Source organism: Oryctolagus cuniculus, chromosome 1 (assembly GCF_051225735.1).
Source record: "Oryctolagus cuniculus isolate XC-2025 breed Fujian yellow rabbit chromosome 1, ASM5122573v1, whole genome shotgun sequence".
In the NCBI taxonomy this organism is placed as follows: domain Eukaryota; kingdom Metazoa; phylum Chordata; class Mammalia; order Lagomorpha; family Leporidae; genus Oryctolagus; species Oryctolagus cuniculus.
In genome coordinates, this window is record NC_142867.1 from 176,966,776 (window position 1) to 176,979,195 (window position 12,420).

A 12,420-nucleotide genomic window follows, 5' to 3' on the forward strand; every position below is an offset into this window, starting at 1 on the left:
AAAATTGAAAGTGTAATGGCATGCTCAGAGTGCAGTATACTTAAAGAGAAATAACATAGGGAAAGTTCATGTAAGGGACTTAGTACAGTGCCTAGCACATAGAAATCTTCCTTTTCACTTTGACCTAGGGTCAGATATTCTGAGCCATTGTCACATCTGAGAAGCTGCCTGCCCTGCAGCTGCCTTCTAAGGGAATGGCACGATGGTCTTGTCACCATCCACCGTTATTCCCATTTGTTCTTCCTCACTTGCTCACTTGCAACCAAGCAGGTTCTCCGTGAGGAAGGCCCACTGCACCACCAGATCAATTAGAAAACCTCCCACACTTCCCAAAACCCACCGCTAACAGAATGTTTGCCAACCAGAGACTGTCTCGGTATTTCTTCTTTTAATTCTATAAAATGGACTCTTCTTTCAAACACCTTCAAACCCTTGTTAAAATCAAAGTGGCCACAGGTGAGTATTCTTGATATAGGTTTGTGAATAAATCAACTTCACTAATTCTGGCCCAGACTTTGTTGTTTCTTTGACTCATTTTATGTGTGATCTACTTAGTCCTGGCTCTGAAGATGGAGAGCTCCAGAACATTATTCTTTCTACCAAAAGAGCTTCTGAAGCCAAACAAATGTCCAAAGTTTGTTTGACACTGTATATTACATGTACACCCATACCTCAAGTAATCACAGCAATCACTGGCATATTGAAGGCCTTGAGTGAAGAAACCTTGCCTGTAAGTTGATAAATTCCAAATTTCTACCATACCATGAAATTCTCTCTCTCCTCTCATCCCCAATAATGCTACAATAAACTAATAACCAATCTCATAATTCCGAAATCACTCTCACATGGATTAATAATGCAGTCAGGGGCTACTATCTAGTCAGTTAGAAAAACAAGGGTATAAACAAAGGCCTAAAGGCAAGTTTATAAGGAAAGCAAGAAAGAAGGAAGAGAGGAAATAGGAGTGACAAGGCATACTTGGGGGTGGGAGGAGTATATTGGCAGCAATTACATAAGTCTTTCAGTTCAAAGTCCTATTAAGTTAAGGGATACCGCACTGGAATTATTGAAATGTCACTGATTTCAGTCCAGTGGAAGTTGAGCTCCCTCCTCTAACCTCTTTTTTTTTCCAACTAGTTTTTGGTCTATGTCAGGATAAATTTCAAACCAGAGTTTTAATGCTGCCTGGCTTTGAAGAGTACTTAAGCTTATAAGAGAAATAAATTGGTACATTGCAGTGTCAAGCTAAATAGATGATTTATTGACACTTTTTCAGATCTACTTTAGGTTATTTTTTGTGGCATGTATCCAAATGGAACAGCACCAAAGTATTTATATAGGCTCCAATTTCTACACTACTCCAATAACTGGCATGAAATATTTTTATGGCATATAACCTTTCTTCTGAACTAGCATTTGGTCATCTTTTAAGTTGAAAACTGATCAGTGCCTGAATATTTGAGGAGGTATACTTGTACTAAGAAATTTACATGCTAGAGGCTAATGGCTTGCCAATGACTCTGCATTGTTCTATTCTGGGTGAATTTAGGAAACTGGATAGCTGCCATATATATAGGTGAGTGTAACTGAGAATCTTGCTGTGTTACAGTTCTCCATAGAAACAGAATCAATAGGATAGGGAGACAGTTACTGTAGGAGATTGGCTTACACAGTCATGGAGGGTGAGAAGTCCTATGATTTGCCAGTGCAAGGTAGAGGACCAAGAAAACTAGTGTCATAGTTCCAGTTCCAACATGAAGAATAGACTCAGGCAGGCCAGCGCAGGAGAGCAGAAGACAAATGTCTCAGCTGAAGCAGAGCAAACAAATTCATGTTTCCTCTGCATTTTTGTTCTGTTTCAGATCCTCAATGGGTTGGATATTGCCTGTCCACATCGGTAAAGGTAATTTTCTTCACTCAGAACCCACCACAGAGTCAAATGCTAATCTCTTCCAGAAATCTTCTCACAGACACATCTAGAAATAATGATTTACCAGCCACCTGGGCATCCCTTGGCCCAGTCATAGTGACACATAAAATTAACCAACAAGCCTGTTAAATTGCATGTGTGCTCAAAGTCTTACCCAACAAAAATGCCCATGTTATTCCACTCAGAATCACTGCATTCTCAGTGCAGTTCTTTCTTGCAAAAGGTGCCAGACTAGAAGGCAAGAGGAGGGTGAATCAACCTTATTATTGCCAGGGTACGTGCCTATGAGGCTGCAAATGCCTAAATTAGTCAATTTTTCTAAATTTTCAGAAAGACATCATGCAATTGAAGAGCAATCTAGATTTCTTTCTTTCATTCCTTCACTCAATAATGTGTGAGTACCTAATGAGTGAAAGGCATTGTTCTAGATATTGCAGAAGATAATTGCAGGAGATAAAATGATGAAATAATACAGCTGAGGAAGATTAGGAGTCTTGCATGAATATAAATTTTTAAAGATAGACTCATTTATTTGAAAGGTAGAGTAGCAGAGAGAGCGTGGGGAACAGGGAGAGAGATGTCTATCTTCCACCTGCTGATTCACTCCCAAATGGCTGCAACAGCCGGGTCTGGACCAAGCTAAAGCCAGGAGCCAGGAACTCCATCTTGGTCCCCTACATGGGTGACAGTGGCTCAAGTACCTGAGCCATCATCCGCTGCCTTCCCAGGAACTTCAGCAGGAAGGAAAATTGAAAGCAGAGGATCTGGGACATGATTCAGTACTTCAATTTGCAATGCCAGTGTCACAAGCAGCAGCTTAACACATTGCTCCACAACACTGACCCTGGTCAATATAAATTTTAAAAAGGTAAAAAAATAATAAATAAATGGAACACTAGGAATGGGCTCCGGATTCTTGTTCACACCTCCAAATCATCCCTAATAGGCTCCTTTATTTCCATTATTTCTCAGACTTGTTTATTTTCAAAGCTTACACATAAAATGTCTCTCACTTTGTATCTTTAGTCATCTCCTTATCTTTCTCATAATTAATGCTATCAAGTATCAAAAGCCTGCTGTCAACTTGGACTTTTTTTCCCACTGTTCTTCTGTATTTATTATCACACTTACAGCTAATTTATGATAACTTTACCCTACAGTAGAGTTATCTACTATCTTATGATCTAAACTAGTGGCTGCAAACATTTTGCAAAGGGCCACAAATTAAATATTTTAAGCTTTATGGGTGTTATTCATTCCCTGTATTAACTGCTTAACTCTGCTATTAGAAGCAATCATAGATAACTCATAAACAAAGGAGCACAGCTAGGTGCCAATAAAACTTATGCAAACAAAAATAATTTGGATTTCATAAAATTTTTAACCATGAAAAACAATCTTCATTTGATTTGTTTCCAACAATTTTAAAATGAAAAGATCATTCTAAAGTCATTGACCACACAAAAAAACAGTTACGAGCCTGAATTTGATGCATGGTTTGCAGACCTCTAGCCTAGAGCATACACAGGATAGGGACACAGGCATAATGGGAAGAGCAAAGTGTGGTGGATGGGAAGGTAGAATATTTAAATCTATCAGTAGGTTAAATATTTCCATGCCTTTGCTTAGGGATTAGGGGATTTTAATATCTGAAAAATTGCCATGGTAGAACAGGTAAACTTCATTAAGCATTGATCATTTCTTTTTCATAAAATCAATTCTAGGTTTGTGTAGTGGAGAATCTTATTTGTTGCCATTTCTCTTGCATCAGGCAAGTGGGATGTATTATCCTGTCTCCCTTGCAGTTAGATGGGTTTGGGTGAGTAGATGTCACCAAGCAATGTGTGTCCAAATGAGATGGGCCACTTTTCAGAAGAGAGTAGGCATCCTCTGTGCCCTCTTCCCTCTTCTACTAGCTGAATGTTCTTGAAGATAAGACATCAGTAAATGGTGAAGTCACAGGACTGAGGACTTAAGGTGGCAGAGAGAAAAGTTGTTTACCAACCAAGAGTATCTACCTCAGGCCAGGAACTTCCAGAAACCTCAGGACAGAGCAGAAAACAAACTTTCTTGCAAATGAATACACATATATACATGCATATTACACTCTTTCAAACATTTTAAGTATTTTTTAAAATTTTACAGGTCCAAATTATGTGAACCTCCTGGAATTAATCAAACCTGCATAAAGAAACATGGAGCAAATTGAAGAATCCTGCTGGGTTAGATGAAAAGAAAATTATTATTATAATTGATTATAATTTCTTGGAGAAAAGTGGCAGTCACAGCATGTATATATCATCTATGGTCTCTTACAGCAACCAACACTACCCTAATTAACATAGTTACTAATGGTATGGCCGTGCCTCATTAATAGTTGTGCTTCTCCCATCTGTCTCACTGCTTGGCACATAACTGTTGGCCGGTAAAGGACTGGCAAACTTTTAAAAAGTATCCTTGCTATTTTGTGTTCTCTCACCTTCCATTGAGCTCCTTTTCTCTCCTGTAAGTTTTTACTGCCCTCATGACACCATCCAGCTGTTGCACTGTTCTAACATCTCCAGTCTTTCCTAAATAATATTCTTGGCCCAATACTTTTATTCTATTTTCTCCAAAGGCTATGCTTAGTTGAATAGAGCAGTTAAATTAATTTATACCAAGATGTAAATGATTAAAAATGGTTTGTTTTATGACCAATACTCATAGAATATAAAATATAGAATATGGAATATAAAAAGGAAAATATACATATTAAGGTAGACATTTTCCTTTTTGAAATGTGGATGTATATATTTTATATGCTGTATCGACCAAATCACATTTTTTCATGTCAATGAAGGAGTCAAAGAGTTCTATTTTGAGATACACAATATAGAAGGCTGTCTCCCACCTAAATAGACAATGTGACCACAGGAAAAAGTGAAGACCTAAAACATACAAAGAACACAAACATGAGTATCAGGCTTCACTGTCTTTAAGCCCTTTTAAAACTTTTCTCTATTTATTTGTATCCACTGGTTCACTCTCCAAATGTTCCCAAAAGAACAGCCAGGGCCGGGCCAGGCAGAAATCAGGAATGAGAAATTCAGTCTAAGTTTCTCACATGGGTGACAGGGACCCAACTACTTAAGCCATCACCATCACCTACTGCCTCCCAGGGTGCACTTTCACAGCAAGGTGGAATCAGAGGCAAAGCCAAAATGTGAGCCCTGGGGCTCTGATAGGGAAGGCAGGTATTTTGAGCAGCGTCTTAACCACTGTACATTGCACCAAATGCCTGTGTCTGGTCCTTGAGTCTTTAATGTTCTGAAATTTCCATTTTAACTATTCCATTAATTATTTTCATAGAAATGTGAAATTTAAGATTCAGAAGGGACTTGGATGTTAATTTGCCCAACTTTTCACCTTTGTAATGATCAATTAAATAACCTTTGTCATAAACAAAGAATTAGATCCTACAGTCTTCTCTTCACCATGCTATGTAGTCCCAATTCCTATAGCAAATTTTTGCATAAACAGCTTAATCCATTAATCTTTTTCATTTTTCCTTCAGTTGTTCACTCTTTCTCAAGTTACAAGGTTCAAAAAGGGACATGAGATTCTAAATAAAGACATAACCAACAAGGCCAGCCAGGCCTATGTATAGACAGAGTTGAAAGCTGCCAGCCTGGTTTGATTTGAGATGAAGAAAAGCTCCCGATTCTCCTCTTCTCCAGCCCCACTCAGCCAGCCAAAAATAGCTCCCCTATCTTGTTGCCAAGGCTGATTTTCCCATCATTGGAAGCCTTTGGGAAAGGGTAGAGGAAATGCAACTAATAATTTCTTAAGAAAATGTGACTGGCTCTATGCTAGATACTCACTGTATACATTATTTTACCTGAATTCTACAAATATCTCAAGTTACTACTGCATGGTGTGAAGAGAGCTATTGGTATTCTGCAAAAGATAAGAACATAAGCTCTCAGGTCTGACAGACTTAGATTTGAATTCCAGCTTCAACATGTACTGGCTTTGAGACCTTGGCTCATTTGTTTATTGTCTCAAAGGCTCAGAGTCCTGATATATTCTGTTGTTATATGTACAGCAGAAAATGTAGTGATGAAAAAAGAGATAATCTACGTGCCTAGTCCAGTGCCTGTCTCCTCACAAATATTACATGTGAGCCACTGCTATCATTATCCTCATTTTACAGATTGACAAATTATGAATCAGAAAAGCTAAACGATATGCCTCAGCCAAAGAGCTAGACATAAATCTAAACCTAACTTTGCCTCCGAATCATATGCTCTTTCTACTACTCTGTCTGAACTATTTGTCCTAAGTTTAGTTAAGTTGCCTAGGAAAAGTGGCACAAACTTTACTCCACCGCAATTTTAAGTGTATCTAACTAAGTACGTAGCCCTGAGATGGTGTAAGTCTTCAGAATTGGAAAGAATGAGTCAGAAGCTAAGATTCCCCCCCAAAAAATGTAGCTCCAAAAGTGGGTGGGGGGCTCAAAGAGCTAAACTGTCCTGAGCCGCTGGTTATGGACAGTAGGAATATTTGACGATTTTGAATCCAAAGCGGACCAGGCAGTGTTGAAAGCAGGCTTTCCTTGTGTTGCAACAGCTCTAACAGGAACTTCCAAGTTAGACTGCAGTTCACATACTCCCCTGACATGTTTTTGAAAATGCTTTTTCAAATTGATGCAGGAGAAAAATATTAAAGAAAGTCAAGTACGCAGCCGAGGAAAAAGAAGATAAAGGAAGCCTGATGGGGAGCTTGCTTTGTTCACTTCTGTAGTGCTTGTAGTCAAGATAGAGAACAGACTTTGAGTTGATATTTGTTTTATACCTTCGGGCAATGTACAGCCACTCAAAATTTGATGACTAAGCTCTTGATTCCAAAGTTGTATGTGCAGGATTCAACTCCTGGTTCCTTCCCTTGCCGCTGTGTGATATTTCCTTCACTCCCTGTGCCCCCGTTCCTTCACCCATACAATGGGAATAGTGAAAGTACTTATCTCATAGGGCTGGGTGATGATTCAGTGAGCTAAAGTACTTAGGGGTACTTCAAACTGTTCATAGCAGGGTGGGCCTTTGGCATGGTGGTTAATATGCCCGGATCCCATCTCAGAGTACCTGGGTTTGATCTCTGTCTCCTTACTCCAGCATCTTGACAATGCAGAGCCTGAGAAGCAGCACGTGATGGCAAAAGTCACTAGGTTCCCGCCAGGCACATGGGAGATCTGGACCACATTCGGAGCTTCAGGTCTGGGCCACTGGTAACATTTGGAGAATGAATCAGCAGATGGCAGTGAGCACTCTCACATGCTTTCCCACTCTCTCTGCCTCTCAAATTACCTCAGATTTTTATTAATTTCATGGAAAAATTGAACTGGAAGTTCATTTGGGTATAAAATAACCTTGAAATTCATGCATAATTTTTAAACAACACGTATTTTCCATGAACATTTTGAAGACCCCCTCAAATAAGCAGCTGGTACTCAACAAATACTAGCTGTTGTTATTCTCTCATTTACTCCTCACAGTGTCTTGCCCAAGCTTTCCCATTAGTATTCTCTTAAAAATATTCATTTATTTGAAAGGGAGGGAGGAAGGGTGGGAGGGCGGGCAAGCGAGCTCCCATCCACTAGTTCACTCTCCAAATGGCCTAAACAGCCAGGGTTGAGCCTGGCCAAAGCCAGGAGCCAGAAACTCCATCCTGATCTCCAACATGGGTAGCAGGAGGCCAAGTACTTGGACAATCTTCCACTGCCTTCCCAAGTACATTAACATAAAACAGGATTGCAAGTAGAGCAGCTAGGACTCAAACTAGCACCCTGATTTGGGATGCTGGCATCACAAGTGGTGGCTTATCCCACAGAGTGCTGCTCCCCACCTTCCTAGCTAGTAACCAAAGGGATCAGAACTCAAATGGAGAATGTATAGCTCCAAATTTAGCCTTCTTCCTTGCCATGAAGTCTCTGTTATATGAAACATCCATCCTATGGACCATCTAAAGCCTGTAAAATCATTTGCTCTGGCCCTGCAAAGGAAGCAATAGGCAAGACTCAAAATTCAATAAATCCATAGCAGGATCATCTTTAAAATGATAATTTTGTATGGCCTACAAATGGTGTTATAAATATCCAAATGGCCCTTGGTAGAATAAAGGTTCTCAAAGCTCAGTAGCCTATCAAATGTTGCTTTCTAAATCATCTGAAATTTCTTTTACAGTTAAGACTAGAACTTTGGAATTTGTCTTTACCCATCAGTCAAAAAGCCAACCATATGTGGCCAAATATTTTCATTAGTAACAAATAGCCAAACTTCTACCTATATGTTCATGGCACAGAAAAGGACAGGCAAAATAAATGAGGAGCACAAATGTATAGAACCCCAATTTTTCCCCTAGGATGCAACAGACAAAGTATTTATTGAACTGCAACTGCTAGCAACAGTTACTTATACTAAATTAATGAAAGAATTACCACGCTCTCTTTTCATCCTTATAACCAAACAGGAACTAGAGTGGCAGATGGGTCCTGTCTAAAATAGGAAAGGGCCCCCTTCAGATGTGTCAAATTTAAATCTTTAGCTAGGTCATTGTGTAGCTAAGGAAATAGAAATAAAAGGAAAGAGATGAATAAAATAAAATAAACAGCCTTAGGTAAAAATGTTAGGTACTAGCTTATTTGTGAAAGTATTTGCATTTCAAATTATAAAGCACTTAGAAAAAAATTCTCTTGTTCCTTCTTGCTAAAATGAATTAACATTTCTTCCCTCCTTCTCTCTCTCTCTCTATATATATATAATATATATGTATACACAGACACACACATCAATGTTCTTGCTTGCATGCACATATGTGCATGCATAAGAGTACTTCAAAAAATCATAGGAATTAAAAGATACATTTACTTTGATGCAAAAAATTTCTAGAAGCTATACATAATAGTTTCATAATAAATATTTTACATGAACTTTCTGAAGATTTCACATAAACAGATTTCTTTGAGTAACATAATAAAATTCTTTTAATTATTTTATTAAAATAAAATTTTATTAAAATAAAATTCTCTTAATTTTCTTTTTTTAAATGAGCTTTTTGAAATGCCTTCATATACATGTGCTCATGGCTACTGACTGGACTTGATAGTAAACAAATTAGCAAATAAGAATGTCTACAGGAGTGGATTAAGATGGCAGAGCAGGGAAGGAACTTGCTGCTCAAGTATAGGGAAAGATAGTTTTAAAAAAGGGGAAACAGTGCAGTCTTAGGGAAGAGTTAGGGAGAAAACAGCAGAGGAAACTCTACCCAAATTGGAGAAACACAGTGGACCTACATGGAGGGCAAAGATGAGCACAACTTAGGACCCCACCAGCCAGGAGTCTGCACCAGCATTGGAGAGCATGGTGAGACCAGACTAGCAGCCTAAGCTCTGGCATAAAAGTTGCAAGAAGAGCACAGAGGGAATCCGGCTTGGAGCTCCATGGGAGATAGTGTGCCCACCAAACTAGAGGAGAAAAAGCAAAGGCAGGGCAAAGGCATCCTGTAACAAGCTGACAGAGAGTAGGCACCATCTTGGACATATGTAACAGCTGCACCAGCTCATGTACATGCCCAGCAACCAGCCAAGTGGAGACCCCTGAGTCTGGTTGGGAGAAGAGACCGGGGGTTGGGTGCTCCTAACTGTGGGCAGCATCTATGCCAGGACTATGAAAACACTGAGGTTGTGTGGGAGGATTCAGGGTGTGGCTGGGACATTGGGCAATCACTGTGGGACATTCTACAGGATCAGGGCTCCCAGGTTACCTGGCGAGAGACATTGCTGGGGAATCTGAGCTTATACTGAGGACTGCACAGATCCTTTGTGGGGTCCTTGTGGCAGAGCGGATAAATAATAAACTCACTGGGGCTAGCACCCAGGCACTAGTCTCCCTCACAGAGAGGAGCTCAGCTGAGGCTATGCCAACAGACAAGGAGAAACCTCCCCTCTTACAAAAAATAAAAAGGGAGATTTACCACACCAAACCTGAGTATGTCACCTCAAACACACCTTTCATCCTGGAGCACTGAACAGAGCTCCCTGGCCACTCCCACCAGACTCCTCTAGTTACTTCCTGAAAGCAGACACTCCACTAATCCAATAGACATAGTATAAAGTTAAAAGCCACCACAGTGAAAATTCAAAGAAACCAATGAGTATCCCTACAAATGCCAAATAACAAACACACCACTCCAAGAAACAAGAACAAGGAAAACATGACACATCCAAAAGAACACAACACCTCAATACTAGATTGTAAAGATGATGAGATTGAAGAAATACCAGAAATGGAATTCAAAAAATTGATCATAGGATTACTTAGAAGTAATCAGAAGCAAATGCACAAACTAATCAAATCCATACATGATATGAAACAAAATTTCTCCTATGAAAATGAGATCTTAAAATGAAATCTTAGAAATTAAGAATTTAATAGAACAAATAAAAATATAGTGGAGAGCCTTAACAACAGAATCAGTGAAGCAGAAGAAAGAATATCAGACTTAGAAGACAAAGCACAGGAAATTATACAGTCAGGCCAAATGCAAGAAGAAGAAATTAGAAAATTAAAAAAACACTGTTGGGAATTTAAAAGATACTATTAAACGACCCAACATATGGGTTCTAGGGGTTCCTGAAGGCATGGAAAGAGAGAAAGGATAAGAAAGCCTTTTTAGTGAATATAATAGTGAATAATAACAGAAAACTTTCCTATATTGGGAAAAAAAAAGGGACAACCAAGTACAGGAAGCACATAGAACTCTTAATAGATAACATAACCAAACAAGATCTTCACCATGACACATTGTAGTCAAACTCTCCATTGTAAAACATAAAGAACAGATTCAAAAATGTGCGTGAGCAAAATACCAGACAACTTTCAGAGGATCTCCAATTAGACTCACAGCAGATTTCTCATCAGAAATGCTGCAGGCTAGGAGAGAATGGTGAAATATAGCCCAAGTTTTAAGAGAAAAAACAGTCAACTCAGAACTGTACCCTGCAAAGCTCTCATTTATGAATGAAGGTGAAATAAAGACCTTCCATGACAAACAGAAACTGAAATAATTTGTCACCACCTATCCAGCCCTACGGAAGATGCTATGCTGCACACAGAAACATGGTCATCACTATGAAATAAGGTAAAGGAAGAAAATCTTCCAGTAAAAGTACAAAGGAAACCCAAAGGAAAAAATAGGAATATTTATGGGAAAATGGCAGGGCAAAGTTGTTACTTATCAATAGTCACCTTGAATGTGAATGACCTTAACTCTCCAGTTAAAAAACACAGGATGGCTGAATGGATTAAAAAACAAATCCCATCTATTTGTTGTCTACAAGAAACACATCTCACCAACAAAGATGCATTCAGACTGAAAGTGAAAGGATGGAAAAGTTATTCCAGGCTATCAGAAACCAAAAAAGAGCTGTGTAGCCATCCTAATATCAGACAAAACAGAATTTAACACAAAAACTGTTAAAAGAGACAAAGAAGGACACTTGGATTTTTTTTCTTTCTTAGCATAACTTTTAAACTGGGGGAGGAGGGACACTTGAAATGAATAAGTCAATTTAAATAGAAAGTATTTGTACTCAGATCCATTGATCTCCCCCATTCTCCCCAAAACCCCCTTTTAAATGTAACAAATGAATTAGAATTGCTATATAATATAGCATCTTCCTCATTGCAAAATAATCATTACCATGATCCAATTAGCAGAAATTAGTGTTTGGCAATTAATTAATTGGTATGCTTCATTAAAAAAAGGTATGTATTAGAGAAGCAAAGTTTATGTTACTTAGCTACAATGAAAATGTTGTACAAGTTTAGTTCAGTACATTAATAGTTGTATATTTTTACCTGAGTGCATAGAAATTGCTGTGTTTCATATCTGGAATACTCGTCTTCATAACAATCCATAATGAGTAAGTGTATGGCTGAAACGAATGTAATGGGATCAACAGTGCTTGTACACAATGAATGGAGATGATTCTTTGAGTTGTGGGCATTATCATCATTGCAACATTTTTACTTTATTTGGACTTTTCTTAGAATGTCCTTAATGTGCTGTACATTGTGATTTAATGTTATAACTAGTACTCAAACAGTATTTTTCACTTTGTGTTTCTATGTGGGTGCAAACTGTTGAATTCTTTACTTAATATATGCTAAACTGATCTTCTGTATATAAAGAGAATTGAAAATGAATCTTGATGTGAATAGAAGGGGGGAGGGAGAGGGTAGGGGAGGGTTGTGGGTAGGAGGGAAGTTATAGCGGGGGGGAAGCCATTGTAATCCATAAGCTGTATTTTGGAAATTTATATTCATTAAATAAAAATTAAAAAAAAGAATTGTATTTAGTTTGAAAACTTGATTTCAAAAGAGTCAACAACCACTTTGTTTCCTATTGTTATAAGGACAGTGGCTTTCACTACCACCTTGGCTTAGAGATAAAAT

The 12,420-nt window shown here is 38.5% G+C and overlaps 1 long non-coding RNA gene across 12 annotated transcripts in view; it reads right to left on the minus strand.

Annotated features, from left to right (window-relative positions):
- Nucleotides 1–12,420, minus strand: part of LOC149128769 (uncharacterized) — a 76,655-nt gene that overhangs the window by 36,218 nt on the left and 28,017 nt on the right. For 6 of the 12 annotated variants that reach the window (XR_016223645.1, XR_016223648.1, XR_016223640.1 and 3 more), the window contains one exon: nucleotides 7,051–7,190. The exons of the other annotated variants lie outside the window; for them this stretch is intronic. This is a non-coding gene — a long non-coding RNA (uncharacterized LOC149128769). The remainder of the gene's footprint in view (nucleotides 1–7,050; nucleotides 7,191–12,420) is intronic. 12 annotated transcript variants of the gene reach the window in all.